Source organism: Eriocheir sinensis, chromosome 8 (assembly GCF_024679095.1).
Source record: "Eriocheir sinensis breed Jianghai 21 chromosome 8, ASM2467909v1, whole genome shotgun sequence".
In the NCBI taxonomy this organism is placed as follows: domain Eukaryota; kingdom Metazoa; phylum Arthropoda; class Malacostraca; order Decapoda; family Varunidae; genus Eriocheir; species Eriocheir sinensis.
Genome location: NC_066516.1, coordinates 21,245,882 through 21,272,500, shown reverse-complemented (window position 1 = coordinate 21,272,500; position 26,619 = coordinate 21,245,882). Strand labels below are relative to the sequence as shown.

General features: G+C 46.2%; 2 long non-coding RNA genes across 5 annotated transcripts in view; one reads left to right on the top strand and one right to left on the bottom strand.

The window, feature by feature from the left end:
* LOC126995674 (uncharacterized) overlaps window positions 1-26,619 on the top strand; it is a 279,072-nt gene that overhangs the window by 89,976 nt on the left and 162,477 nt on the right. For all 3 annotated transcript variants that reach the window (XR_007750641.1, XR_007750637.1, XR_007750638.1), the window contains exon 3: window positions 15,112-15,187. This is a non-coding gene — a long non-coding RNA (uncharacterized LOC126995674). The remainder of the gene's footprint in view (window positions 1-15,111; window positions 15,188-26,619) is intronic.
* LOC126995677 (uncharacterized) overlaps window positions 1-26,619 on the bottom strand; it is a 71,261-nt gene that overhangs the window by 3,086 nt on the left and 41,556 nt on the right. The window contains exon 3 of one of the 2 annotated variants that reach the window (XR_007750642.1): window positions 24,183-25,475. The exons of the other annotated variant lie outside the window; for it this stretch is intronic. This is a non-coding gene — a long non-coding RNA (uncharacterized LOC126995677). Of the gene's footprint in view, window positions 1-24,182; window positions 25,476-26,619 lie in introns of those variants that run through there. 2 annotated transcript variants of the gene reach the window in all.

Below are 26,619 nucleotides of genomic sequence, written 5' to 3'. Positions count from 1 at the left end.
AATGATAAGAGGAGGAGAAGGAGGCGGCGGCGGTGAGATATGAGGAGCAGGCTGGGGAGGGAGAGAGAGAGAGGGGGCAGGAGGGGCAGAGCAAGTAGGAGGCGGAGGAGGAGGAGGTCGGATGGGGGGAGTAGTGTTGGGGGCAGGGGAGTTGTCGCCAAGCCCACAATGACGATCCTTGCATCACTAAGGGTTGACTGGTACACACTGGGCGGCCGAGTTCTGTCTCTGTTTTGCTGCCAAGGTTCACTGGGGTTCATGTCCAAGAGAGAGAGAGAGAGAGAGAGAGAGAGTGAGAGAGGGAGAGGGAGAGGGGGTTCAATGGATAATAACCTTGTAATAACCGTGTCTAAAAAGAGAAAAAGGAAACAAAATGAAGGAAGAAGATTGGTGATTTAGACAAGTGGCTACCAGGAATAGATGAGGTTGAAACGACGAGAGAGAGAGAGAGAGAGAGAGAGAGAGAGAGAGAGAGAGAGAGAGAGAAGAACACATCATCATCACCACACGTACATAAAAGGCAAATAACTGAAAATATCACACACCTGTAATCATCAGAAATCATATCCGGCTCTTACCTGACCGCTGAAAATACACATCTCGGGTTTTATTTTCATTTCTGTAGCATTATCCTTCTCCTCTTCCTCCTCCTTGCTTCCGCTTTTTTCGCCCCTCTTTATCTCCCTCTCTCTGCCCCCCCCCCCCCTTCACCTAGCCTCCCCAGGTGCGCCGACGCCCTTCTCCAGCCCGGGTCGTTGGCTAGCCGTGACCATGTGGAGGTTGGGCAGAATTACATCGTTTTTACGGCGCAGGAGATGAAGAAAGTAGCCGTGAATGTGATCCTGGGGGGAGGGGGGGGAAAGAGGAGGAGAAGAAGGAGGAGGAGGAGGAAGAAGAGGAGGAGGAAGAAGAGGAGGAGGAGGAGGAGAAGGGGTAGTGATAGTGGAGAAGGTAGAGAAGGTGCGAGAATGTACGAGAAACGGGTAGGTGGTTAACGAGGTGTGTGTGTGTGTGTGTGTGTGTGTGTGTGTGTGTGTGTGTGTGTAGTAATCACGAAGGGTGTGTCTGTAATCAGTGAAGGAAGAAAGGAAGGAAGGAAGCGGGGAGGTGTGAGAGGAAATGAGAGACGTGAACAGCGGTTTGGTTATGTCAGGGGGAAGGTAAGAGGTGGGTAGGCAGGTAGGTGGGAAGATAGGCAGATAGGTGGGTAGGTAGGCAGGTAGGTGGGTAGATAGGTAGGTAGGTGGTGTTAATTGGGGATAAGTGGCAATGCTTCAGATTTAATGGCGTTGACGTGGGTGTGGAGTTATTGATGTAGACATGTGTGAGTGTGTGTGTGTGGGTGGGTGTATGTGTGTGTGTGTATTTAACAGATGTAAGCCGTCAGGAAGATAAGTCACCACCACCCACCTACACCATCACCAACACCACCTACACCACCACCTTACCACCTCCATTGACAACAACCCCATTCATCATACAGTCCTCACCTCCCCTCACGTCACCTCCAGCACACAAAACACATACAGTTAGTGCTCTCATCAATGGCTGCGGGGATCATACGGACACATACAGCAATAGGGATGTGACGCGCCCCAACCACCCCCTGCCTGCCCCTTACCGTGAATCCCTTCCCCCCCGCCACCCTTCCACCCCTTGACCGCGTTACAGGGCAGGGAGTGGATTGATTGGCTGAACCGGTGCGTAATGTGCTGTTTTGCGCAGGCACACACACACACACACACACACACACACACACACACACACACACACACACACACACACACACACACACACACACACACACACACACACACACACACACACACAGAAGCAGCGGAGTTTGGAGGTCAGGTCGATGCTCCAATTACAGGTGAACAACCCCATCGTGACCTTGTTTTGTGAGCCGAGAGAGAGAGAGAGAGAGAGAGGGAGAGGGAGAGGGAGAGAGGACAATGACTCCTATCCTTTTCAACTTCACCGCCTCTACTCTTCCACTTTCTTCCTTTCTTTCACTTTAGAGAGAGAGAGAGAGAGAGAGAGAGAGAGAGAGAGAGAGAGAGAGAGAGAGTCGCTGTGAAGGTCGCCCCGTACACACACACACACACACACACACACACACACTCGGAGTAATGTCTATCACCGTCCTTGAACGCACCAAAAAAGACACACACATACAAAAAAACACCGTGTCATTGTCTATCATTTTCACGACTTTCTCGATTCTCGTTTGTGTTTTCGTCAATCTGATTTTTTTTCCCACTCTGTTTTCGTGAGTCTTGTGCATAAACAAAAAAAAATAAAAAAAATAATGTTGGTGGAATTGAACAGCGACACGAAGGTTGGGGTCAGTGTCTTAAAATCATGGAAATTCGAGGTGTCTGTGTGTGTGTGTGTGTGTGTGTGTGTGTGTGTGTGTGTGTGTGTGTGTGTGTGTGTGTGTGTGTGTATGTTGATAGAAGTTCGAAGATACAGACTAAATCATTATCTCTTCCATTGAATGTTAATCCCAGGTAACACACACACACACACACACACACACACACACACACACACACACGCACACACACACACACACACACACAAGCTTCACACCTTCACCTCATTAAACATTCGTAGGTCACACCAATACCTGGACTCCTATGCTACCCCCCTTCCCCCCTCACACCCCCTCATCACCCCCCATCCTTCCTCTTAATTCCCCTCCTATACCCCCTTATCCCCCCCTTTCACCTCCCCATCACCCTTACCATGTCCCAATAGTCCTCCCTGTCAATTCCCTCCCCTCCCTCACCCCTCGCCTGTGTCATAACCCCCACCCTTCACTCCTCCCCTTCTCTCCCCCTCACCCCTTTCCCCCTCACTCCTCTCGGCCCCGGCGCCATGCAGAGGTGACTGACCGGCCGTCTCTCACTTTCCAATTCCGCATGACGTTTGCTTTCCTCTCCATGCATGGTGAAACTGTGGCCCTAGACCCTATCAGGACCCTACCAGCACCCTCCCATAACCCTACCAGGACCCTATCAGCACCCTGCCAGCACCCTACCACCACATTACCATTACCCTACCAGAATCCTACAAAGAGCCTGCCAGCACCCTACCAAAACCCTACGACCACTCTACCAGAACCCTACCGGAACCCTACCAGAGACCCACCAGCACCCTACCATCAACCTACCAGAATCCTACACCCTACCACCACCATACCTACTAGAGCCTTGCCAGCACCCTACCAGGACCCTATTAGGAGTCTTCACGCTCACTCCCTAACACTGGTAGCATCTTATCTCAGTAGTTTTTTTTTTTTTTTGGGGGGGGGTATGAAGAGGGGAGGGGAAAGGCAGATTTGTGTGAGGTTATGGGGGAAGGGGTTTGTATGTGTATATGTGTGTGGGGGGGTGAGTTATTGAATGGTGTGTGTGTGTGTGTGTGTGTGTGTGTGTGTGTGTGTGTGTGTGTGTGTGTGTGTGTGTGTGTGTCCCTCAACCCTCCCTCTCCGTCCCTCCCTCTTCCTCTCTCCCTCTCTCTCCCTCACAATCAAGGAAGGTTACCGCGGCACACTATGGCACTATCATCTCCCCTCCTCACCCCCTCACCCCCCCTCACCCCTTCACCCTGTCAGGAGGTCACTGGCCCTTCATACACCTGGCTAACACCTGTGGGAGACCTCGGTTATTCTCTCTCTCTCTCTCTCTCTCTCTCTCTCTCTCTCTCTCTCTCTCTCTCTCTCTATCTCTCTCTCTCTCTCTCTCTCTCTCTCTCTCTCTCTCTCTCTCTCTCTCTCTCTCTCTCTCTCTCTCTCTCTCTCTCTCTCTCTCTCTCTCTCTCTCTCTCTCTCTCTCTCTCTCTCTCTCTCTCTCTCTCTCTCTCTCTCTCTCTCTCTCTCTCTCCCTCTCCCCCTCTCTCTCCCTCTCCCCCTCTCTCTCCCTCTCCTCCCCCCTTTCTCCCTACTTATATCTTTCTCTCTTCCCTCTTATCTCTCCAACGATCCATCCATCTCTCTGTCTCTCCCAATAATTCCCTCCCTTTATCGTTCCTTTTTCCCTCCTTTCCTCCATCTCTTTCCCTCCCTTCCCCCATCTCTCACCCCCCTCCATCCATTCGTGTGACCCTTCCTTCCTCCCTCCTTTCATCCACTACCCTCCCTCTTTCTCCCTCTCCCTCTCCCTCTCCCCCATCCCTTTCCCCCAAAGGGTTTTATGCTCGGGAGGATCAAAGTGGCTTTTGTTGATTCAGTTTTTTAATTGACGTCCAGGTGGAGGTGACCTGTTTCTGTGTGTGTGTGTGTGTGTGTGTGTGTGTGTGTGTGTGTGTGTGTGTGTGTGTGTGTGTGTGTGTGTGTGTGTGTTTTGCATATGTCCCTGCGTGTCCTTGGTTCTTTGTTGCATGATTTATACCTTCTACCTATTTTCTCTCTCTCTCTCTCTCTCTCTCTCTCTCTCTCTCTCTCTCTCTCTCTCTCTCTCTCTCTCTCTCTCTCTCTCTCTCTCTCTCTCTCTCTCTCTCTCTCTCTCTCTCTCTCTCTCTCTCTCTCTCTCTCTCTCTCTCTCTCTCTCTCTCTCTCTCTCTCTCTCTCTCTCTCTCTCTCTCTCTCTCTCTCAACGCCCCCTTTTCACAACTGTATTTCACAAACGATAAAAAACACGCAACAATGCAATAAACGACATTGAAACATTTTTATCTCTTTCATCTCTTCCTTTTTTTATCTCTTCATTTACTCGTTTACTTAATCATTCTTTCATTTCGTGTTTTTATTTACTTATCTAGTTCACTTTATCGTTTTATTCATATTGTTCTATTCCTTTTTTTTCTTTGTTTTTACTTTTTTTTTGCATCTCATTAGAAACGTTTTTTTTTTTTTTTCGCATCAGCGAAAAGACGGAGATGGCAATATGTAAGGAAGGAAGAATAGGAGGCGGAGGAGGAGGAGGAACAGGAGGAGGAACAGGAGGAGGAGGAGTAAGAAAAGGAGGAGTACAAAGAAGCGGTAGAAGAATATGTTTTTGGTGTCAGGGAAACAAGCCACTTTTTCTCTCTCTCTCTCTCTCTCTCTCTCTCTCTCTCTCTCTCTCTCTCTCTCTCTCTCTCTCTCTCTCTCTCTCTCTCTCTCTCTCTCTCTCTCTCTCTCTCTCTCTCTCTCTCTCTCTCTCTCTCTCTCTCTCTCTCTCACGGTCCTCCATCTTTGTCTCAACCCCGAGTCGTGTCATGGGTTCCTCTGTTCTGCTTTTACTGTTTACATTCCACGAAAACTACTTACTCTTTCTGCTTATTTATCTGCCCTTCGTTACGCATGCAAAGGGGGGGGAGGGGGAGAAGAGGGGAGGTGGGTTGGAGAGGGAGAGGGTCAGGCATCACTTGGCTATGTTTGGAGAGGTTTAGGGTGTCAATGTTAATTCTATTCATTCTGGGAGTAAGTGAGTGAGTGGGTGAGAGAGTGGGTACATTAGTGAGTAAATATGTTTAGGATGTCAGTCTTAATCCATTGGTCCAGGGAGAAAGGGAGGAGGTGAATGAGTGAGTGAGTCGTACACGGATTGAATGAATGAGTCGATGAGTAAGTGAAGCTTCCAAGGGTGATGAGTGGGTAAGTGAATGAGTGAGTGAGTGAGAGGGTAAGCGAATGAATGATTGTGGGTGTGTAAATGGTGGGTGAATGAGCGAGTAGATGAGTGCGAGGGTAAGTGGGTGAGTGAGTGAGTAAGTGAGTGGGCGAATGAGTGAGCAAGGCGGGTCATCGTTCTCCGTCCACGCGCCGGCCCGGGAAATGCTTGGATGGAAGTGAAAGTATAATGCGACGCTAAGGAGAGGCCGGGGAATCTCCTTCGTCTGCGTCGTGTTGTTGTTCTTGTTGCTGTGTTTCTTGCTGTTCGTGGTTTATTACTGATATCGGTCACTCCTTGCCTACCCCCTCCCTCCTCCCTCCTGTTCTTCCTCCTCTTCCTCCTCCTCCTCCTCCTCCCCAGTTATGTTTCAGGTTGTAACGTGGTTGTGTTCATTAGTTAAATTTGTACCATCACTATTTTGCATCTTTCCTTTTAGGGTGTTAATTAATACTCCTTCCCCCCCTCCCCCACCTCTCTCTCGCCCTCTCTCTCTCTCTCTCTCTCTCTCTCTCTCTCTCTCTCTCTCTCTCTCTCTCTCTCTCTCTCTCTCTCTCTCTCTCTCTCTCTCTCTCTCTCTCTCTCTCTCTCTCTCTCTCTCTCTCTCTCTCTCTCTCTCTCTCTCTCTCTCTCTCTCTCTCTCTCTCTCCCCCCCCCGCCCCCCTGTCCCATCACTGTCACAAAAACTGCCTCCCAGGTTTCCGCCCTGTATCATACACTCTCACTAAGGGTGACTGACCCACCGGGTGTGACGCCAGCGTTAGGTGCGCTCTCTCTCTCTCTCTCTCTCTCTCTCTCTCTCTCTCTCTCTCTCTCTCTCTCTCTCTCTCTCTCTCTCTCTCTCTCTCTCTCTCTCTCTCTCTCTCTCTCTCTCTCTCTCTCTCTCTCTCTCTCTCTCTCTCTCTCTCTCTCTCTCTCTCTCTCTCTCTCTCTCTCTCTCTCTTTGCATATGCCTTTCTCTGCATATGTCTCTTTATCTCTCTTTTATCAGTATTAATCTCTATGTAAATGCCTTTGTGTTTGTCATCCACCGTTATTCTTTCTGTTTTTTCTCTTTTCATTCTTTCTATTGTATCCATATTTCACTCGTATTTCGTTCTCTCTATATTTCTTTCTATCCATTTTTTTATCCTTTGTTTCTATATTTTTTTCCTCCGCTTTTTATTCCTATTCTTTTTGCTTTGCTTATCAACCTTTTTCCCATTTTTTTTCTTGCCTCAATATTTTTCTTTTATCTTCTTTCTTTGTTTCTTTTCCATTCTTTCTTTGTCTGCATATTTTTTTTTTGGTCTCCCTCTTTTCTTTATTCTTTGACCTGTCCATTCTTCTTCATTTTTTATATTTTCTCTATTATGTTTTCTTACTTTCTTATTTTCTTTATTTTCATTTGCGTCTTACCTTTTTATCTTCATTTTTCTTCCTTTTCCTTTTTTCTTTCTTTCTTTTTTCTTTCTCTCTTTACCTCTTTTAGTTTCTCTTCTTCTCTTGCTTTGTTTCTTCACCTCTCATTTTTCCTCTTCTTTTTTTTTATATTTACCGTCTTCTTCTGCATCTTCCTTTCTTTATTTTCCTTGCAATCTTTTTCCTTCAGTTTCTCTCTCTCTCTCTCTCTCTCTCTCTCTCTCTCTCTCTCTCTCTCTCTCTCTCTCTCTCTCTCTCTCTCTCTCTCTCTCTCTCTCTCTCTCTCTCTCTCTCTCTCTCTCTCTCTCTCTCTCTCTCTCTCTCTCTCTCTCTCTCTCTCTCTCTCTCTCTCCCGCACACACACACACACACACACACACACACACACACACACACACAGGTAATCTTCTCACCTGTTTCCCTATGTCAAGTTTACCTGCATTCGGTGTCCCGTGTTCCCGCCGCCCCAGGTTCGATCCCCGCCTGACCTTCCCTGTCCGTTCACCTGCCGCAAATTGACAGGTGATTCATTGACCTCACCTTGCAACACGCTAACACATTGCCGTCATATGCTTTCCTTGCTGTCGTAACCCATAAAAAAAAGTAAAGGTGATAAAATGAAAGCGGGAAAAATTGTGCAGAGATTTGTTCTGAGCCACGTAACCTCAATCAAGCTTGTTTATGTATTTTTTCTAGTGCTGTCTTGCTTCACTGCTTGTTTCATTTCACCCATGCACTGACGGCTGTTTGTTTCCCTCTGTTTTTTTTCCTCCTCATGTCGTCCTTCCTCCCGTCTTCTTTCCTTTCTTTGTTTCTCTTCGTTAATAATTTTGCTCCGTTGACGCCTTACCTTCTAATGTGCTCTGGCGTATGTTTTCCTCTGTTTCCTTGTTTCTTCTGTCCGTCTTTCTTTCCTTTTACTTATTTCCCTTTTTTCATTAATTATTTTTCTCTCTGCTGTCTTGCGTCTCTTTTAAATTAGTTTCGCCTCACCTTCTTGCCTGTCTTTCTTTCGTCTTCCTTTCTTCCTTCTGTGTTCCTTTCCTTGATGTCCCTTTCTTCATTAATTGCTTTGCTCTCTACTGTCTTAATTGCGTCTCTTTAAATTAGTGTTTCACCTCACCTTGCTGCCTATCTTTCTTTCTTCCTTCTTCTCTTCCTTTTGTCTTCCTATCCTTTGTTTATTTTATTTTCTTCATTAATTAGTTTGCTCTTTGGTGTCTTGGCGTCACTTCTAATGTTTCAGTTCTCCTTGTTACCTGTCATCCTCTTCCCTCGCTTCTTTCTCCCGTCTTCCTCTCCTTTGTTTCTTCACCTTTCTTCATTAATTATTTCTTGGTTCACTTGTAATGTTTCCCTCTCTCTTTCTTCCTCTCGTCATCCTTCCTTTCCTCTCTTTATTTCCTTACCTCGTTATGTTTTTTTTCTTCTTTGTTGTCCTGCTTCACTTTAATGTTTCAACTCACGGCTTGTCTTCCTTTCCTCTCCTTCTTCTCTTTCTTCATTATTTTTGGGTGCATTTGGTTATCCTGCCTCACTTCTAATATATCACTTCACCTTGCTGCCTGTCTTCTCTCTCCTCCTTTCCTCCTCCCGTTCCCTTTGACTCTCTTTCTTCCATTTCTTCATTAACTCTTTCGCCATTTGAGGTCTTCCGTCACACCTTAATATTTCATCTCACCTTACTGCCTGTCTTCCTCTTTCCTCCTTTCTTTCTTCCGCCTTCCTTTCCTCTCTCATATTTCCTACACCGTATCTATTTCTTTTATCTTTGTTTTTTTTGCGTCAGTCTAATATTCACCTCGGCATTGCACTCTCATTTGTCTTCCTTCATTCTTTCTTCCTTCCTTCCGTCTTCGTTTCCTCTCCCCTTCCTTCCTACAATTAATATATATATTGTTTCTTTGTTGTCTCGGCTCACTAATCATCGCTTCAACCCGTGCAATGCCGTTTGTCTTTCTCTCTTCCTCCCTTCTTCCTTCCGTCTTTGTTTCCTCTCTTTTCCTTCCTCCGTTGTATGTATGTTCTTTTCTTTGTTGTCATATGTCAGTTTTTATATTTTACCTCACCTAGTTGCTTGTCTGTCTATCTCTTATAACTCCTTTCCTTTCGTCATTCCTTCCTTTCCTTCCTTCGCTGTATATATATTTCTTTCTTTGTTGTCATGGGTCAGTCTTTCACCTCACCCAGTTGCTTGTCTGTCTACCTCTTATAACGCCTTTCCTTTCGTCATTCCTTCCTCTCTCCTTTCCTTCCTTCGCTGTATATATATTTCTTTCTTTGTTGTCATGGGTCAGTCTTTCACCTCACTCAGTTGCTTGTCTGTCTACCTCTTATAACGCCTTTCCTTTCGTCATTCCTTCCTCTCTCCTTTCCTTCCTTCGCTGTATATATATTTATTTCTTTGTTGTCATGGGTCACTGTTTCACCTCACTCAGTTGCTTGTCTGTCTATCTCTTATTATTCCTTCTTCCTTCCGTCTTTCTTTCGTCTTTCCGTTTCTTTCTTCACCCTGTTGCTTTCTTTACCGTCTTGCGTCACTTTCCGTCCACGCTCTCATGTTTCACCTCACCCTCTGCCGTTGCTCGCCTTCCTTCCTCTTCCCTTCCTTCCGTCTCTCTTCCCTCTTTCCTTTCCTTCCTCTCTTCCTTCCGTTCCACTTGGCCCCTATAGGTCATTCACCCGACCCTCGCCACGCCTCGCTCACAAACCCTTTTTCCCTCTCTCTCTCTCTCTCTCTCTCTCTCTCTCTCTCTCTCTCTCTCTCTCTCTCTCTCTCTCTCTCTCTCTCTCTCTCTCTCTCTCTCTCTCTCTCTCTCTCTCTCTCTCTCTTCTTTTTCTTCCAATCAGCACACTCTCCCGTCCCTCCTTCCCCCGTTTTCACCCCCTTCCCCTCACCTCCTCCCCTCTATCCTTCCTCTGTCCCTCTCCCCACTCTTCTTCTCTCCCTCTCCCTCCCTCCCTCCCTCCCTTCTGTCCTGCCTCACTCCTCGCACTCAATTCGTCACGCAGTAATTACGGGATATGAAATTTGGGTTAGAGTGCCCCCCCCCTCCCCCCCCCTCCCTCCCCTCTCCCCTTCCCTCTCCCCATACCCCCATTCACGTCACTCACTATCCCTCGCCCTCTTCCTTTGCTACGCGTGCGACCCTCCCGAACTGTCTCTCTCTGGCTCCTCTCTCTCAACCTCGCTCTCTTTGTCCTTCTAGTCTCTCTCTCTCTCTCTCTCTCTCTCTCTCTCTCTCGCTCTCTCTCTCTCTCTCTCTCTCTCTCTCTCTCTCTTTGCTTGCGTGCTTGTTTCCTGCCCTCAGTTGTCATGAGTGCAATGGCTCCGCGCTGTGTGTGTGTGTGTGTGTGTGTGTGTGTGTGTGTGTGTGTGTTTCATTATTTATTCTCGCATGTGTAACGGGTCTGTCATCCTTACACACGCTCTCCCCTTGACACACACACACACACACACACAAACACACAAACACACACACACACACACACACACACACACACACACACATAAACACACAGCTGTCTTCTGCACACCTGCGATCATTCACCTGCCATCACTCAACAACACACACACACACACACACACACACACACACACACACACACACACACACACACACACACACACACACACACACACACACACACACACATACACACACACAAAGGCGGAGTTATGGCGTGCACACGAGCGTACACGACTGGCTATCTAGGTCACTGTCCTCGCGACCTTACCAACATTATCTCCGAACACTCGTGTCTTCTTTTCCTTCCTTTGAATAAAACTAGGCCGACCTCCTCCTCTTCCCCCTACTCCTCCGCCCCCTCCTCCTCCTTCACCCGCCTCCGCCTTCTCCTCCTCCCGTCGCTGCCTCTCTCCTCCTCCTCCCGTCGCTGCTTCTCTCCTCCTCCTCCCTCCTCCCTCTCTCCCCCTCGTTGGGATTTCACTTTCATAAAACAATCGCCGACGCTGTTCAGGATCTTGAGTAATGTTGGTTTGAGTTAGACCAATGACCCTCTCCCCCTCTTCCTCTTCCCCCTCTTCCCCTCTTCTCCTCTTCTTCTCTTCTGCCTACTCCTTTTATTCCCTCTTCTCTTCCTCTTCTTTTATTTATTTTCTTCCTCTTTAGTTTTCCCATTCTTCTGCTTACTCTTCTTTCTTCTGTATTTCTTCTTCTCCCACTTCTTTATTCCTCCTCCTCCTCCTCCTCCTCCTCCTCCTCCTCCTCCTCCTCCTCCCCCTCCTCTATTCATTCAAATCCTTCTCCTCTTCTTCTTACTCATTCTCCTTCTATTTTTACGTTTTCTAAAGGGCTCGAGGGATGACTTTCTCTCTCTCTCTCTCTCTCTCTCTCTCTCTCTCTCTCTCTCTCTCTCTCTCTCTCTCTCTCTCTCTCTCTCTCTCTCTCTCTCTCTCTCTCTCTCTCTCTCTCTCTCTCTCTCTCTCTCTCTCTCTCTCTCTCTCTCTCTCTCTCTCTCTCTCTCTCTCTCTTCAGTACAGTGACCTCTCCTCTCGTACAGGTAGAAAGGCGTTACCTTGTGGAGGCGTATTGACCTCGCGCGGGGGAAAGTGTGTGTGTGTGTGTGTGTGTGTGTGTGTGTGTGTGTGTGTGTGTCGTGGTGGTGCCTAACAGAATTGGAGGATTATACTAATTATTTATAGGGATTCTGTGAGGGACATATATATATTTGCGAGAGAGAGAGAGAGAGAGAGAGAGAGAGAAAAGTTATTATAATCATGTAAAAGGATTATGGGGTGGTTATTTTTGTGTGTTTGCGTGTGAGAGAGAGAGAGAGAGAGAGAGAGAGAGAGAGAGAGAGAGAGAGAGAGAGAGAGAGAGAGAATTTATTATAATCATGTAAAAGGATTATGGGGTGGTTATTTTTGTGTGTTTGCGTGAGAGAGAGAGAGAGAGAGAGAGAGAGAGCCACGGCGGGCAGCAGGTGTGCCAGCGGGTCATTGGCCTGCGTCCGGAGGTGCTGACGACAGGAAATATTGAAATGACCCCAAAGAGAGAGGGAGAGACAGACAGACAGACAGACAGACAGACAGACAGACAGACAGACAGACAGACAGACAGACAGACAGACACACATAGACAGACAGACAGACACATAGACAGCCAGATAGACAGACGGACAGACAGACAGACAGACATAACATAAAAGACACACAAAAAGACACTACGGAATAATAACCTAAATAGTCAGAACACCCCCCAAAAAATGACTTAATTATTCATATAGTTGACAGACAGACAAACAAACACAGACAGACAAAAAAAGACACACAGACACTCCCAAATAATAAGAAATAGTAAAAGCTCCCTGAAAAACTTAATTCTTCATGTAGTAAACAGAGAGACAGAGAGACAGACGGACAGACAATCATACAAATAAATAGACAGACACAATAACACAAAAGACAAACAAAAAGATATACAGACAGACAGAGAGATATACAGACAGACAGACACTCCGAAATAATAACCCAAATAACAAGACCAAAAATAAACTCCTTAATTTATCTTTTAGCGGCCAAACCATCAACTCTTTTTTTTTCTTTCTCTGGCACCCACCCACACACACACGCCATGAACGTATTTCACAGCAGCAGTCACATGCGCGTGGGGCCGCGACACACACACACACACACACACACACACACACACACACACACACACACGGTGGAGTGACGGAAAGACTCACATGACTGTCACACAAGGACGCACACACACTGGTGATTCCCACGCACACGGAAAAGTCCAGAGAAATGCACACAGAAAACGTACATGTACTGGTTTTGGGGCGCCCCTATCACTGCACGAGAGAGAGAGAGAGAGAGAGAAAGTGATACAAACAAACAGACAGACGGAGGTGGAGACACAAACAGACAGAGAAAGTGAGACAGTATTTTCCAAGCAGATTTCTTTCATGCTTCCACTTCACCACCATCACCACCACCATCACCACCACCACCACCATCACCACCATCACCACCTCTTCGTAAACTAAGACAATGAGGCGCCACAAATACAAAACAAAAGAAATAGCACAAAAAGTTCCTAGCAGCGTTCAGGTCGGCTCAGGTAGCTCGAAGTGGCGGCGGCGAAGGTGACTGGGTACGCGGTGAGAGAGAAAGAGAGAGAGAAAAAAAGAGAGAGGGAGAAGGTTGGTTTTGACTGTCAGGTGATGGAGTCTGTGGTGGTGGTGGTGTAGTGGTGATGGTGGTGGTGGTGCCTTTGCTCCCCTTCAGTCACCCTCCCTTTCCTTCCCTTCAGTCACCCTCCCTTTCCTCCCTTTCTGTTGGTTCTCCTCCTTTCCCCTTCCATTTTCTCTCCCTTTTATCTTTTTTTTCCCTCTAACGCCCCACTTTTTCCCCTACACACACACACACACACACACACACACACACACACACACACACACACACACACACACACACACACACACACGTTACAGGTTTAATTAACAAACTAAATACAGTCTGCGTGAGCGTCCACCACAGAAGGTCAGGTGTTGCAAATCACACGTGGGAGGCTTGACCTTTCCGCCGGGAGGTCAAATTAAGGTCAAGAACATGCGGCTGTTGACCTGAAAGGCGATTTATAGATGACCGGACAGAGTTACGGCTCAGGTGACAAATAAAAGATGATTAATGGGATACAGGTGTGGCGCTCAGGTGTGGTGCCGTGAGGTACGGTTTACCTGGAAGTTATTAGGTGGTCGGAAAAAGTGATTCATGATGGTGGTGATAGTAGTAGTAGAAGCAGTAGTAGTAGTAGTAGTAGTAGTAGTAGTAGTAGTAGTAGTAGTAGTTAATGAAAGAGGCAATAATAATGGTAATAGTCTAGTTACCTGTTGGTCATTTGATACCTGGTAGTGGTGATTCATGGTGGTTATGACAGATAGTGTGAGTAGGTGGTTATTAATGGTCCTATACTGGTGATTAGTTAAACAAGTAGTAGTTGTTGTAGTAAAATTAGTGGTGGTCGTGGTGATGGTGATGGTGATAGTGGTGAGGGTGGAGGTGGTGAAAGCAAGGCGTGGTGGAGGAAATTGGTGAAGGTGACTGACTGACTGACTGGGTGACTGACTGACTGACTGGGTGACTGACTGGCTGTGCTCGTAACCAGAGGAACAGGGACGTGAAGAATGGTGATGGTAATGGTGAAGGCAGATGTGACGGAGACTGGAGGTGGTGGTGGAGATGGAAAGGGAGGTGATAGGCCTGGCAATAATGATGATGACGGTGGTGGTGGTGATGATGGTGAAACAGTTTATCAATAACAATTTACTCTGCTGAAAGTGAACGAGACGGTGAGTGTAAGAGGCTGACCTAGAGTGTAATGACCTGAGTGAATGCGGGTGTGAGTGATTGCGCTAATGAGTAAGTGAGTGAATGAGTGAAAGAATGATTAAACAAGAGGAAGGAGGAGAGAATAAAGTAAATGACTGAATAAGTGAGTAAATGAGTGCGTGAGTGATTATATGAGTGAGTTAGCAACTGGATGAATGAATGAACAGAACAGATAATAAAGTTCATAACCTATAATGTACTAATGAACTGGATGAATAAGTGAGTGAGTGAAGAATACAAGGCAGAGAAAGTGAGTTAGTGAGTGCATATGTGAGTGAGTGAGTGAGATAGTGGATCAAAAAATGAATAGATTGACAAAAAAAAAAGAGAATAAAGTTATCAGCCTAGAGTATAATGACCCTTAGTGTTGAGTGGGTGAGTGAGTGCAGAATACCAGGCAGAGAGAATGAGTGAGGGAGAAAGTGAGTGAGTGATGAGTAAGTAACGATGCGAGAGGAGATAATTAAAGCAGTGGTCATTAACCTCAGCTCACGAATCGTCCTCCATTCCTATCCATCTCATGTGACTCATAATATCATGTTTCTTGATTAATAAAATGTTGGTCTATTGCGTCTCTCTCTCTCTCTCTCTCTCTCTCTCTCTCTCTCTCTCTCTCTCTCTCTCTCTCTCTCTCTCTCTCTCTCTCTCTCTCTCTCTCTCTCTCTCTCTCTCTCTCTCTCTCTCTCTCTCGTACTGTACTCAAGAATTCCACGTTGAATCAATTTTCCTTTCTTTCCTCTGTTTTAGGCAATGCGTCACCTACCCAGCCAGCCTCGCCGCCCCTCTCCCTCTCTTCAGCCCACCCGGTCCGTGACGTCAGAAGGTGAGGAAATCAATTCTATACCACATTTTCATTATATATATTTTTGCGTACGAGAAACACAAAACTAAAAGCGCGAAGAGATTCATGTGCACCATATATCGTACCCAAGTCAATGTGCCCCGCTGAGAGAGAGAGAGAGAGAGAGAGAGAGAGAGAGAGAAGTAGATGGATAATAACCTTGTAATAACCTTGTATAAGAAGAGAGAGAGGCAGGAAAGTTAAGGAAAAAGATTAGTTATTTAGACAAGTGGCCACCAGGAATAGATCAGGTTGAAAGGACGAGAGAGAGAGAGAGAGAGAGAGAGAAAACACCACTAACAAGTCCAAACACTAAGGAGCAAACGAGGTCAAGCCGCTTAGGTCGTTCACCTCTTGATGGTCACTGGGAAAGGTCCTCTCCCTCTCTCTCTCCTCCCTCTCGTCATTCCCTCCATCTCCCACTCCCTCCCACTCCCTCCCTCTCACCATTGTCATCCTTCTCTCTCGCCTCTCCTCCACCCTCCTTCTCTTTCCTTGTCCTCCTTTTCTTGTCTCCCTCCTCTATCTCTCCCTCTCCCCCTTCCCTCTCCCTCTCCTCCTCTTGTCCCCTTTTCTTTCCCCTCAGTTCTCTTCTTTCATTGCTATATTTACAGCCTCTTTTTCCTCCCTTTCTCTCTCTCCCTATTCGTTCATTGCTCTCTGTCCTTCTCTCTTTCCCTCTCTCTTTCCCTCCTACTCATTCTCTTCCTTATTTGTTTCTGCTTTCCATGGCTTTCTTTGTGATCCTTTTTCCTTTCTTCCTCCTCGTCCATTCTTTGTCAATATCCATTCTCTCTCTCTCTCTCTCTCTCTCTCTCTCTCTCTCTCTCTCTCTCTCTCTCTCTCTCTCTCTCTCTCTCTCTCTCTCTCTCTCTCTCTCTCTCTCTCTCTCTCTCTCTCTCTCTCTCTCTCTCTCTCTCTCTCTCTCTCTCTCAATTATTTTCTTTTTTTGGTGTTTTTCTTTTTTATCTGCGTCGTTTTTCCCGTGACCTAATTTGCGTCTTCCTGTATTCGTGTATCTGCGTATTTTTGGGATAGATATTCGAGTGATGATGAGACAGACAATTAGTAAACAAAAAAAAAGGTGTTTGTGATTGTAATTATTGTCGTTTTGGTCATTATCGTTTCCCCCTTTTGTTTTTGTTTTTTTTTTACTCTCTCTCTCTCTCTCTCTCTCTCTCTCTCTCTCTCTCTCTCTCTCTCTCTCTCTCTCTCTCTCTCTCTCTCTCTCTCTCTCTCTCTCTCTCTCTCTCTCTCTCTCTCTCTCTCTCTCTCTCTCTCTCTCTCTCTCTCTCTCTCTCTCTCTCTCTCTCTCTCTCCATGCACACACCGCCAACTTCTCTCCCACCCTCCCTCCCCATAAGTCTCTTTTATACCTATTTACTCCCCACCTCTCATCCCTGTGACCCCAAACATGTCCCCGTCAACGCTGTCACACTTTAATCATCCATCCCATTCCCACATCACCTCCACTTACACTCATGTACATTTCCCCTCACCTCCCCACACACCCTCACACCTCATCCCTTGACCCCAAACATGTCCCCACCTGTCACACTTTAATTATCCATCCCATTCCCACATCACCTCCACTTACACTCACGTACATATCCCCTCACCTCCCCACACACCCTCACACCACCCTTCCCTTACACCCTTAGCGCCACCCTTTCTCACATCCTTAACAGAATACACTTTTTATATTCACACCCACTTTCCCATATCACACCATCCTTCACCCCTAACAGCCACCCATGCACCCCTCTCCTACCTACACCCATACATCCACTCACCTCACCCATCCCTCATTTCATCCTCAAATCACTCATCCGTCACAAATCACACCTATTTTACATACAATCACACCCTCCCTCCTTCTCTCACCCCTAACAGCCACTCCTTTTTCACCCATTCCTGCCTGCTCCCATACACCTCACGTGCCCCCATCACATCCTCAGCATAACCCATCCCATAACACACCCATTCTTCACCCAATAACACCCCCTTCTTTCCCACCCCACATCCCCACAAGCCCGCCATACGCCAGCTCCTACTTCACCCATATACGCCCTCCGTAGACTCCCACCTATATGCTCCCCACCCACCCCCTACACCAGCGCCCGAGCCCCGCCACGCACGCCACCTGAGGGCAGGGAGCAGGGCTGGCCGAGGGCGGGAAGGCGGGTCGCTGCGCCTCGTTGGCCTCCCCGCCGCCGCTGCTGAGTTCATTGTCCCACTAACGCCGCACGCAGTCTTGGCCCACGTCACGGACTTCATGACCCAAAAACTCAGGCATAGAAAAAGAGCGATGATAATTTCCTGATGTATGGAGCGATATTTTTCTCTTTTTTATAGTTTTTTTGTGTACACGCCGCCTTGCTTTGTGCGGTTGATTGTCCTGACGAAAAGAAATATTGCCACGTATTTTTTTTTCTCTTAGTTTCTTTGTGAGGGCTTCATCGCGCACTCCGGCTGCTCGCTCGCTCACTCACTTGACTTATCGATTTATTGGCCTTTAAAATTTGATAGTCCTCGTAATGGCACGTCATATTTTCCTACTTCACACGAGAGTAACTGAAAAAAATATATTCTCGTTTTTTCTTCAAACTATGCAAATATTTAATGGAATCTGTTACTCATTTTCTGATAGTGAAGAGGAAAAGAACAAAAGGCAATAAAAAATCAGTCCTGTAGACCAGAGAATCGCATCATCGCTAGCGCACTGTCATTTTTTTTTTTTTAATGAAGAATGTATAATAAAAAATGTGAGGAAAATAACACTGACAGAAGCAAGGCAACGACCCAGAGTGCAGCGCCATCTACTCGTAAGGAGGAGAGACGCGCGTGAAGGAAAGGGGACAGAGAGAGAGAGAGAGAGAGAGAGAGAGAGAGAGAGAGAGAGAGAGAGAGAGAGAGAGAGACAGAGAGAGACAGACAGAGACAGACATAGACAAAGACATAGACAAAGACGGAGGCAGAGACAGAGACAGAGACAGAAACAGAGAGAGAGAGAGAGATGGGGGGAGCTGGGTTTTTTTGTGTGTGTGTGCGTATACGTGCGTGCTTGCGTGGAAGGGTTGTCCGGGGGCGTACTAACTGACATTTCCCGCCGTGGCTTTACCTCATCAAGCCTCGCGCGGCCACGAGGAGGTCGAGCAGAAAATTGAAAAATGTTCGCTGTTTGCTTTTGATTTTTTTTCTCTCTTTTTTTCAGGGCGTCAAAATTTCGCTGCTCAGAACATCATTTCGTTGGTTTGTTTGTTTTTTATCCGTAGCGTACACACACACACACACACACACACACACGCACACGAGGTCATGGAGGGAGGGGGGAGGGGCACCTGTGTGGAGGCGTCACCTGAGCAACAATAAACAAAGTGACATCACACACACACACACACACACACACACACACACACACACACACACACACACACACACACACACACACACACACTTATCATCATTACCATTATCATCATCATCATCATCACGATTCTAATATATGCAAGTAGTAGCCTGTCCTCCTCCACCTCCTCCTCCTCCTCCTCCTCCTCCTCCTCCTCCTCCTCTGTCACCCCTTCCTGCCCGCCATCCCTCAGCGCTAGAGCCATTAACAAGACAGAGAAAGTGACGGCCTGCTTGTTTGACCGTCCGTCTGTCTGTCTGTCCTCCTGTCACTTAGCCGGTCCATCTGTCAGCCGGTGGTGGGGCGCCGAGCTCTTAGTTGTTGCATCCGCTCCCCACCACTCTGTCTATCTCTGTCTATCGGCCTGCCTGTCTGTTTTTATGTCTGTCTGTCTTTATCTTTACATCCTCTAGTTCCTCACTGTCTGTCCGTCATCATAACTTGTCTGTCTCCATATCGGTCCGTCTGTCGTGTTGTCTGTCTGTTTTTATGAGTGTCCGTCTATATTTTTTACCTCCTGAAGTCTCTCATTCTCAGTCTCAGCATAACTTGTCTGTCTCTCTCTTGGTTTGATTGCCGTGTCTGTCTGTTTTTTTATGTCTTTGTCTGTCATTATTTTTACATTCTGAAATCCCTCTCCGTCTGTATCAGCTTAACTTGTCGGTCTCTCTATCGTGTACTTCTGTCTGTCCGTCTGTTTTGTTTTCTGTACGTCTTTTTACATCCAAAATTCTTTCACTCTCCTCTAATCATCTGTTTGACTGCCTATCTTTTCTGTCTGTCTCTCTGTCTGTGCCTATCTTTATATCCGTCTCTGTGTGTCTGCGTAACATGTCTGTCTTTTCTTTCTGCTTGTCTGATTGTGTGTATATCTGCATCGTATATTTTTGTCTGTCTCTTATCATAACCTGTCTAAACGTCACCATATCTACCAGGCTGCCTATCTCTCTGTCGCTTTTTGTCTGTCTGTCTGTCTGTTTCTCTGCTTGAATGTGTATACCCTTCAGTCTTTCTTTGTCTGTTTGCACCCATGTGTCACTGTGTCTGTTTGTATGTCTGTCTGTCTGTCTGTCTCATTGATCGTGACTCGGAGGAAGCATCGCCCGTTTCCTCGAGGGATCAACGCGTGAATGGCATCAACTTAAGTTTGCCTGTAAAAGTCACTGCGCGCGTGCTTGTCTTTTTTTCTTCTATCTCCGTCACTAATGTCTTTCACTTTGATGTGTAGTCTCTCTTTTTTAAATCGGTAATGTTTTTTTTTTTTTTCTCTGTTATGTATTTTATTTTGCCCTATTTTCTCTTTTTTTGTTGTTGTTGTTGTATAGCTCATTTATTTGTCTTTCGCTTTACGCTAGTCTTTTTTTGTGTTCATTCGGTCATATTGTCTTTCATTCGCCCTGTTTTATCTCACTTGTTAACGTGATTCACTTTGCTCTCTTTTCTCTCTTTTTTTTCTTCGTTCAGTAACATGTTCTTCATTCTGTTCTATATTACTTTTTTTTATTCTATCATATTGTCTTTCACTTCGCTCTGTTCTTTCCCCGGTGATATTGTCGAAACCCAAAAGTCGTGGTATTATTTCGTTTCGGGTGGGGGGGAGGGAGGGGGGGAGGGGGGGGGGGAGCGATGACCTACAATAGCTTCAGCGATACTGTTTATGTTGTAGTTGACCCCTCTTTCGGCCACCTCTTTGGACTCTTTTTAGGAGCAGCGAGTAGCGGACTTTTTTTGTTATTATTGTTTCCTTTTTTTGTGTGCCGTCTTGAGATGTCTCCTTTGTTGTAAAAAAAAAAAAGTATCTCTTAAGTTTGGTGTAGTTGTGGTTTATCTTTACCGAATACGTCACTTTAGTATTTTCCTAAGCTCGTATTATTATTTTATGGCGTGATCCTCATATTTAGCAAGGCCTTGTTTGTTGGTGTTATCTCTGCTGTATTTTATCCGCTTTATCTTTGAGTCTCCGCTGTGTCGTAGGTGTGTCGAGGTCATTGACTTTGGGACTTATCGTATTAGTTGTCTTCCGGGTTTTTGACTTTCACTGTTTGATAATAATAATAATAATAATAATAATAATGATAATAATAATAATAATAATAATAATAATAATAATAATAATAATAATAATAATAATAATAATAATAATAATAATAACGTGTGTGTGGTGGGAGTGGGGGACTGGGGGTTGTGTGTGAGTGGGTGTTTGCGTGTGTGCGAGTTCTGCTTCATTCTTTTTATCACAGAAGTCAAGACTTTATTAACGCGACACCTAATCCTAAACTCTTGACAAAAAGGAGTACTGGGTGGTAGTAGTGTGTGAGTGTGGGTGTTTGCGTGTGTGCGAGTTTTGCTTCATTCTCTTTATCACAACCTAATCCTAAACTCTTGACAAAAAAAAAAAAAATCCTCCTCCGCAACTCCAATTAAGCGACACGAAAAAATTAGGACGAGACAAGACCACACTGTGTATCACAAGCGACCCCCAACGGAGGGCAACTTTGTACACAACTTCGGAAACCACAAGTAATGGCCAGGAGGAGGAGCCGGAGGAGGAGGAGGGAGAGGAGGCAGGGTTGGCTGGACAAACTCGATGGGGGCGGCGTGAGTGGGCAACCAGCAGGCACCCCCCTACACGCGACACCCGCCAACCAGCCAGTCAGCTATCCCCCTCATCCTTAGGGAAACAACACGTAATGGTCAGGAAGGAGGGGCGGGTAGAGCTGGAGGGGGCGCAGGGGCTGGACCGGACGGGGAGAGGAGGCGTAAGAGTCACCAGTCACCACTCAGCAAGCACCGCCATGTGACCACCAAGCCCCTCGACCTCAGCGAAGCAAGTAAAGATGACGCCGCGTGTTTCAAGGCCACGTTCAGGAAGGGGAGTGGCGGTGTGGCTCTGCTGATCACCGACATTCCTGAGCGTCCGCCGAGCAGCCCGACAACAAGAATTTCAGAGTTTCACCAACAAAACATGAGCGGCGAGAGTGTTGTCGGCCTGGCCCAGACGAAGACGCGGACCAAACCAGTGATTGAAAACTCATTGTGTGTGATTTTGTTCAGGCTTTACAGTGTTGGGGAAAATTAGATCCAGTGAGATGGGATTGTGATAGTGTGTGCGTGTGTGTGGGGGGGGTGGGGGGAGGGTGAACTGTGTGTGTGAGTGTTTTTTTTATTGTGTGTGTGTGTGTGTGTGTGTGTGTGTGTGTGTGTGTGTCAAGACAGGAAGCTTTCATTTGAGTTGTGTAGATTATTTGCCACAGATATGTTACTAAATTAAACTGTTAGAGATAAGATAAACACAAAGCATCAGTTGGAAAGCTGTGAAAGGACTGAAATTTGAATGATGTCATGAAGCTGGGGAAGTTAGTGGCGATGGTGGGTGGTGGTGAGGGTTGTGGGGGTAGAGGTGGTGGTGATGCTGTTGTTGCAGTTAGTGGTGGAAAAAGGAAAGGAAGAGAAGGATATTGGAGTGGTATGGAAGATGGTATATTATATGGCTGTGGTGGTTGTGGTGGAAGTGGAAGAGGAGGATATAGGAGTGGTATGGAAGATGGTATAATTATATGATAGTGGTGGTTGTGGTGGAAGTGGAAGAGGAGGATATAGGAGTGGTATGGAGGATGGTATAATTATATGGTAGTGGTGGTGGTGGTGGTATGGAGGATGGTATAATTATATGGTAGTGGTGGTGGTGGTGGTGATGGTAGCGGTGGCCAGGAGGAGGAGGACGCCGGCGAGTCAACACAGCCCGTAGCGAAAGATGACACTTGCTTGTCCTTGCTGGCGGGCGCGGAGGGGCGGTGAAGGTCGCCACGATCAGACGCAGAAAAAGAGTGTGACCGGAGGGCGTTTGCTATTCACGACCAGATGAATGGCGCAAGCACGCACACACACACACACACACACACACACACACACACACACACACTCACACACCGCGATACATCACTAAATTTTCTCTTCCTTGCAAGCTTTTAGAAGACACGTACCGTAGACTATACAGCAACATCACTATATTTTATTTTCTGTTTTGTAATGCATGACTACAAAAGCAACTATAATGCCCGTAAAATCTCATCCTACAAAGAAAACGAGAATCGACCCAAAGAAATGCTAGTTCATTTAATTAAGATCTTTGCCTCCAGGTCCGTTCTCTTTTACCTGTTGATACCTGCGCATGGCAACTTTCTGTCTTCGAGAAAGGCGATCACTAAGGCGTCCGAGTCACCTTACACGTGTAGTACTAAAGGTCGCGCTACAATAAAGAAGAAGTTGTTGAAAGTTCACCGGAGGAAAGTTTAATCAAAGAGAAAGGAAAACATTGTAAAAACTGAACTATGAATACGAATCTGTTCTTACCTTCACCCCACTCCCTGAGAATTAAACACACAAACACACACACACGCACAGTAAAGAGAATAACAATACAGAGAATCAGTTAGAATGCATGTATGAAGGACAAACAGACTCAAGGCGATGAAAGGTATATCCGGGAGTTGCACAGTGGCAGGGATGAACTACTATCTCTATTGACGTGTAAAAACTATAGAGAAAAAAGTTATAAAAATGCTTTCGTAATCTTCTAATGCCCTGAGTACATCCATCCATCATCGAGCCTGCCATCCTCCCTGCCACCATCCCTGCCACCCTCCCTGCCACCCTCCCTGCCTGCCTACACTGGTGATTTTAGCGTGATTGAGCAGTAGTCCCCTTCCCTGACACTTGCGCTGGTTTTTTAATCTCCGTTTACAGATCTGGGGCAATAACCAACGGCATCAAGTGTGTCTATATATACTGTTCTTACTTCAGCTAGCGAGGCGACTCTCCAGGTCAGTCACCCCTGCAACACGACCGATTACGAGAGGCACACGTGCGCGCACACACACACACACACACACACACACACACACACACACACACACACACACACACAAGTACATAGCTATAAAGTTTAATTGAAAGAGAGATAGACAGGCAGATAAGTAAATAGATGAAAAGATTGAATATTAGGTTGACTAATAGAGAGTTTGATTTCTTATTGACAGTATACAATTTGACAGACAGATAGGTAAATAGATGAAAAGATTGAATAATAGGTTGACTAATAGAAAGACAGAGTACTTATTGACCAAAGCCACAGTACACAATAGGAAGCAGAAAGTTGCATACGTCAAACAAATAGATGACGCAACCAGCTGTAGTAACCATTAAAACCAACTCCATGTAAATGTTCACACCAACAACAACCAGAAAGTGCAATGAACCCTGAAAACGAGGTCAACGCTATCCCATCCGCTCCGGTCTGACGTATCACGAATCATTATATAAAGTGTTACCTGGGAAATATCGTCATCGCACGGGTCGTTAGAGATAACCAAAGGTGTTGACTCATTATGATACGACACTGACGCGCGCCCCCACCCACCCACCCCCCAAAAAAAACAAGTACACTCCCACATTCCATTCTCGAGTTGCTTCATCTGTCCTACTGAGGGGAAGAAGCACGGGACGGGTGACTTGCCTAGCTCTCGTGTGTTACTGGCAGGGTTTAATAAGTCACTGAAGGTCCTGGAATGCATGTATTTAACAGTCTATGCCACAAGGGTCTTTGCGAAGTATCTATAACGCCGCCACGTAATACTCTGACACATGAGAATCGTAATTAATATAGAGATGTTGCACACCCTTCCTCCCTCTCCCTCTCTCTCTCTCGCTTTCATTGTTCTTCAGTTCCTAGGATACGTTCGTGATGGGTGGATAATTACACGAGAATCAGTGGCTCTTCGGCGTTCGTGTGTGTGCGTGTGTGGGTGGGTGGATGGAGGAGAGGGTGTGTCTGGGGTAGAGTGCATGGCCGCGTCAGGAGAGGATACTGTGACGTTGTTGCCGGGGTGTTTTCAGGGCAGTAGACTGAAGCTGCTGACGCGTCGTTCATGTTACATCATTAAAAGAGGATCAGAATGGCCGGCACGTACAAGGAGGGGTGTGGGAAGGGTGAGTGTGGCATGATATTCTAACGGGCAGCGAAGGGAAGGAAGGGCGCGGTGTTTAACAGTGTATAGATGATGAAACTGTGGAGTGTATATGGTCACATGATCTGAGTGGTATTGACGCGAGATGAGTGCAAATAATGAGGGAAGAGTGGGAAGCAAATAAGTATAAGTACGAATTAGTATATTACCGGAGTTGGAAGAGAGGTGTATAATTCCTGTACAAGTAAACTGCATTAAGGCCGCTGGCGGATCATATTACTGAAGTGCATGGAAGAGGGGAAAGTTGAGCCGCATTAGTGAGTTATAAATATTCCTTGATGAAGCGTTTATATGTGTGTCTGTGCGTGTGTGTGTGTCGTGGTAGATTTACAGTCATTTATTAACGCAAGTCACCCCCTTTTGTGCTAATCTAGTTCAGGATTGAAAAATAGATAGATTGATAGATGGATACATACAAACAGACATTCAAATAAACAGACAGCCAGCCAGACAGACAGACACACAGACAGAAACATGATAGAAAAAAAGAAAAAAAAAGTGAAAGAAAGTAACAGCTTCATGAATTTTAATAACATAGAGTGGAGTCGAATTCCTTAATGTGGATGGGAGGGGGGGATGATGCCGCCGCTCCGAAACAATGTGGAGAAAGCGGGTGGAGGGCGCGAGGAAGGGCGTCCCGCGGTGTATCTGGAACTGGGCGAAGAGACTAATGAGGGGCGGAGCAGTGACCGATGGCGCGACGCTCTGCTCACGAGTGGCTGCGAAGGTGCCCCTGAACGTGATGAAGATTCTGGCCGATGTGGACTGATGGGGCGAGGCGGGCGTTGGTTCCTTACCCGCCGCGGCAGAGCGTGAGACAGCTTATGCATTGCCTCTAGAAAAATAAAAAAAAATGAAAGAAATATGATGCTGCTGAGTATGACAGGTGAAAACATGTATACGGATGGGGATGAGACGTGAAAACAGGTAAACAGAGATAGATAGTGGGTGAAAACAATTAAACAGAGTGACTAGAGGTAAAACATAGAGGCGAATAGAGTGTGATCAGAGGTAAAAAGAAGTGAACAGAGTGATTGAGGTAAAAATAAGTGGAGAGAGAGAGAGAGAGAGAGAGAGAGAGAGAGAGAGAGAGAGAGAGAGAGAGAGAGAGAGAGAGAGAGAGAGAGAGAGAGAGAGAGAGACGGAATGAAAGATAAAAACAGGCAAACAGAGAGAGATGAGAGTTGAAAAGAAGTAAACAAAGAGAATGAAAAGAGAAAAAAGGAGATCAGGAAAGTAAGGCACGAAAATAAATGAGAAGAGATAAAAAAAAAACATATAAAAGGAAATGAAAAAAACAAACCAAAAAAAGAAGGAAGGAATGAAAGGCGAAAAACAGGAGAACGGGTTAAGATGAAAGATGAAAATAAAGACAACTGGGGGAGATGAGAAATGAAAACAAAGAGCTCAGGAGAAGATGAAATATTAAGCAAAAAAAAGGAGGGGGGGAACAAGGGAAGATGACAAGTGAAAAACGGAAGAACAGGAACAGGGGGAGATGACAAGTGAAAACAGGAGGAAAACAGGAAACTGAGGCGTGAAACTGAGGGCAAGAGGGGCGGGAATAAACCACTTCCTTGATACGTATATTGTGTGTGTGTGTGTGTGTGTGTGTGTGTGTGTGTGTGTGTGTGTGTGTGTGTGATGGCTATGAAGTAATGTTTTTTTCTCATTCCGGCAGGGGTATAAATTCATGCTGATTATTCATTTCTATTCATTGAAGACTGTTGAAGCATGACCAGGGTAAGGATGAGGGTGGCGGTAGTAAGGAGCAGGGAAGGAAGGGGAGATAGGACAGGGGGAAGAGTGGGCGTGGCAGTAGTAAAGGTTATGAGAGGGAAGAAGGGAGGGAAGGAAGGGCGCGGCATGTGATAATGTATAGATGAAACAGCTGAGTGCATTCGGTCACATGATCTGAGTTGTTTTGACGCGAGAGAAGGAAGGGGAAGGAAGAGAAGAAAGGGAAGGAATAGTAGAAA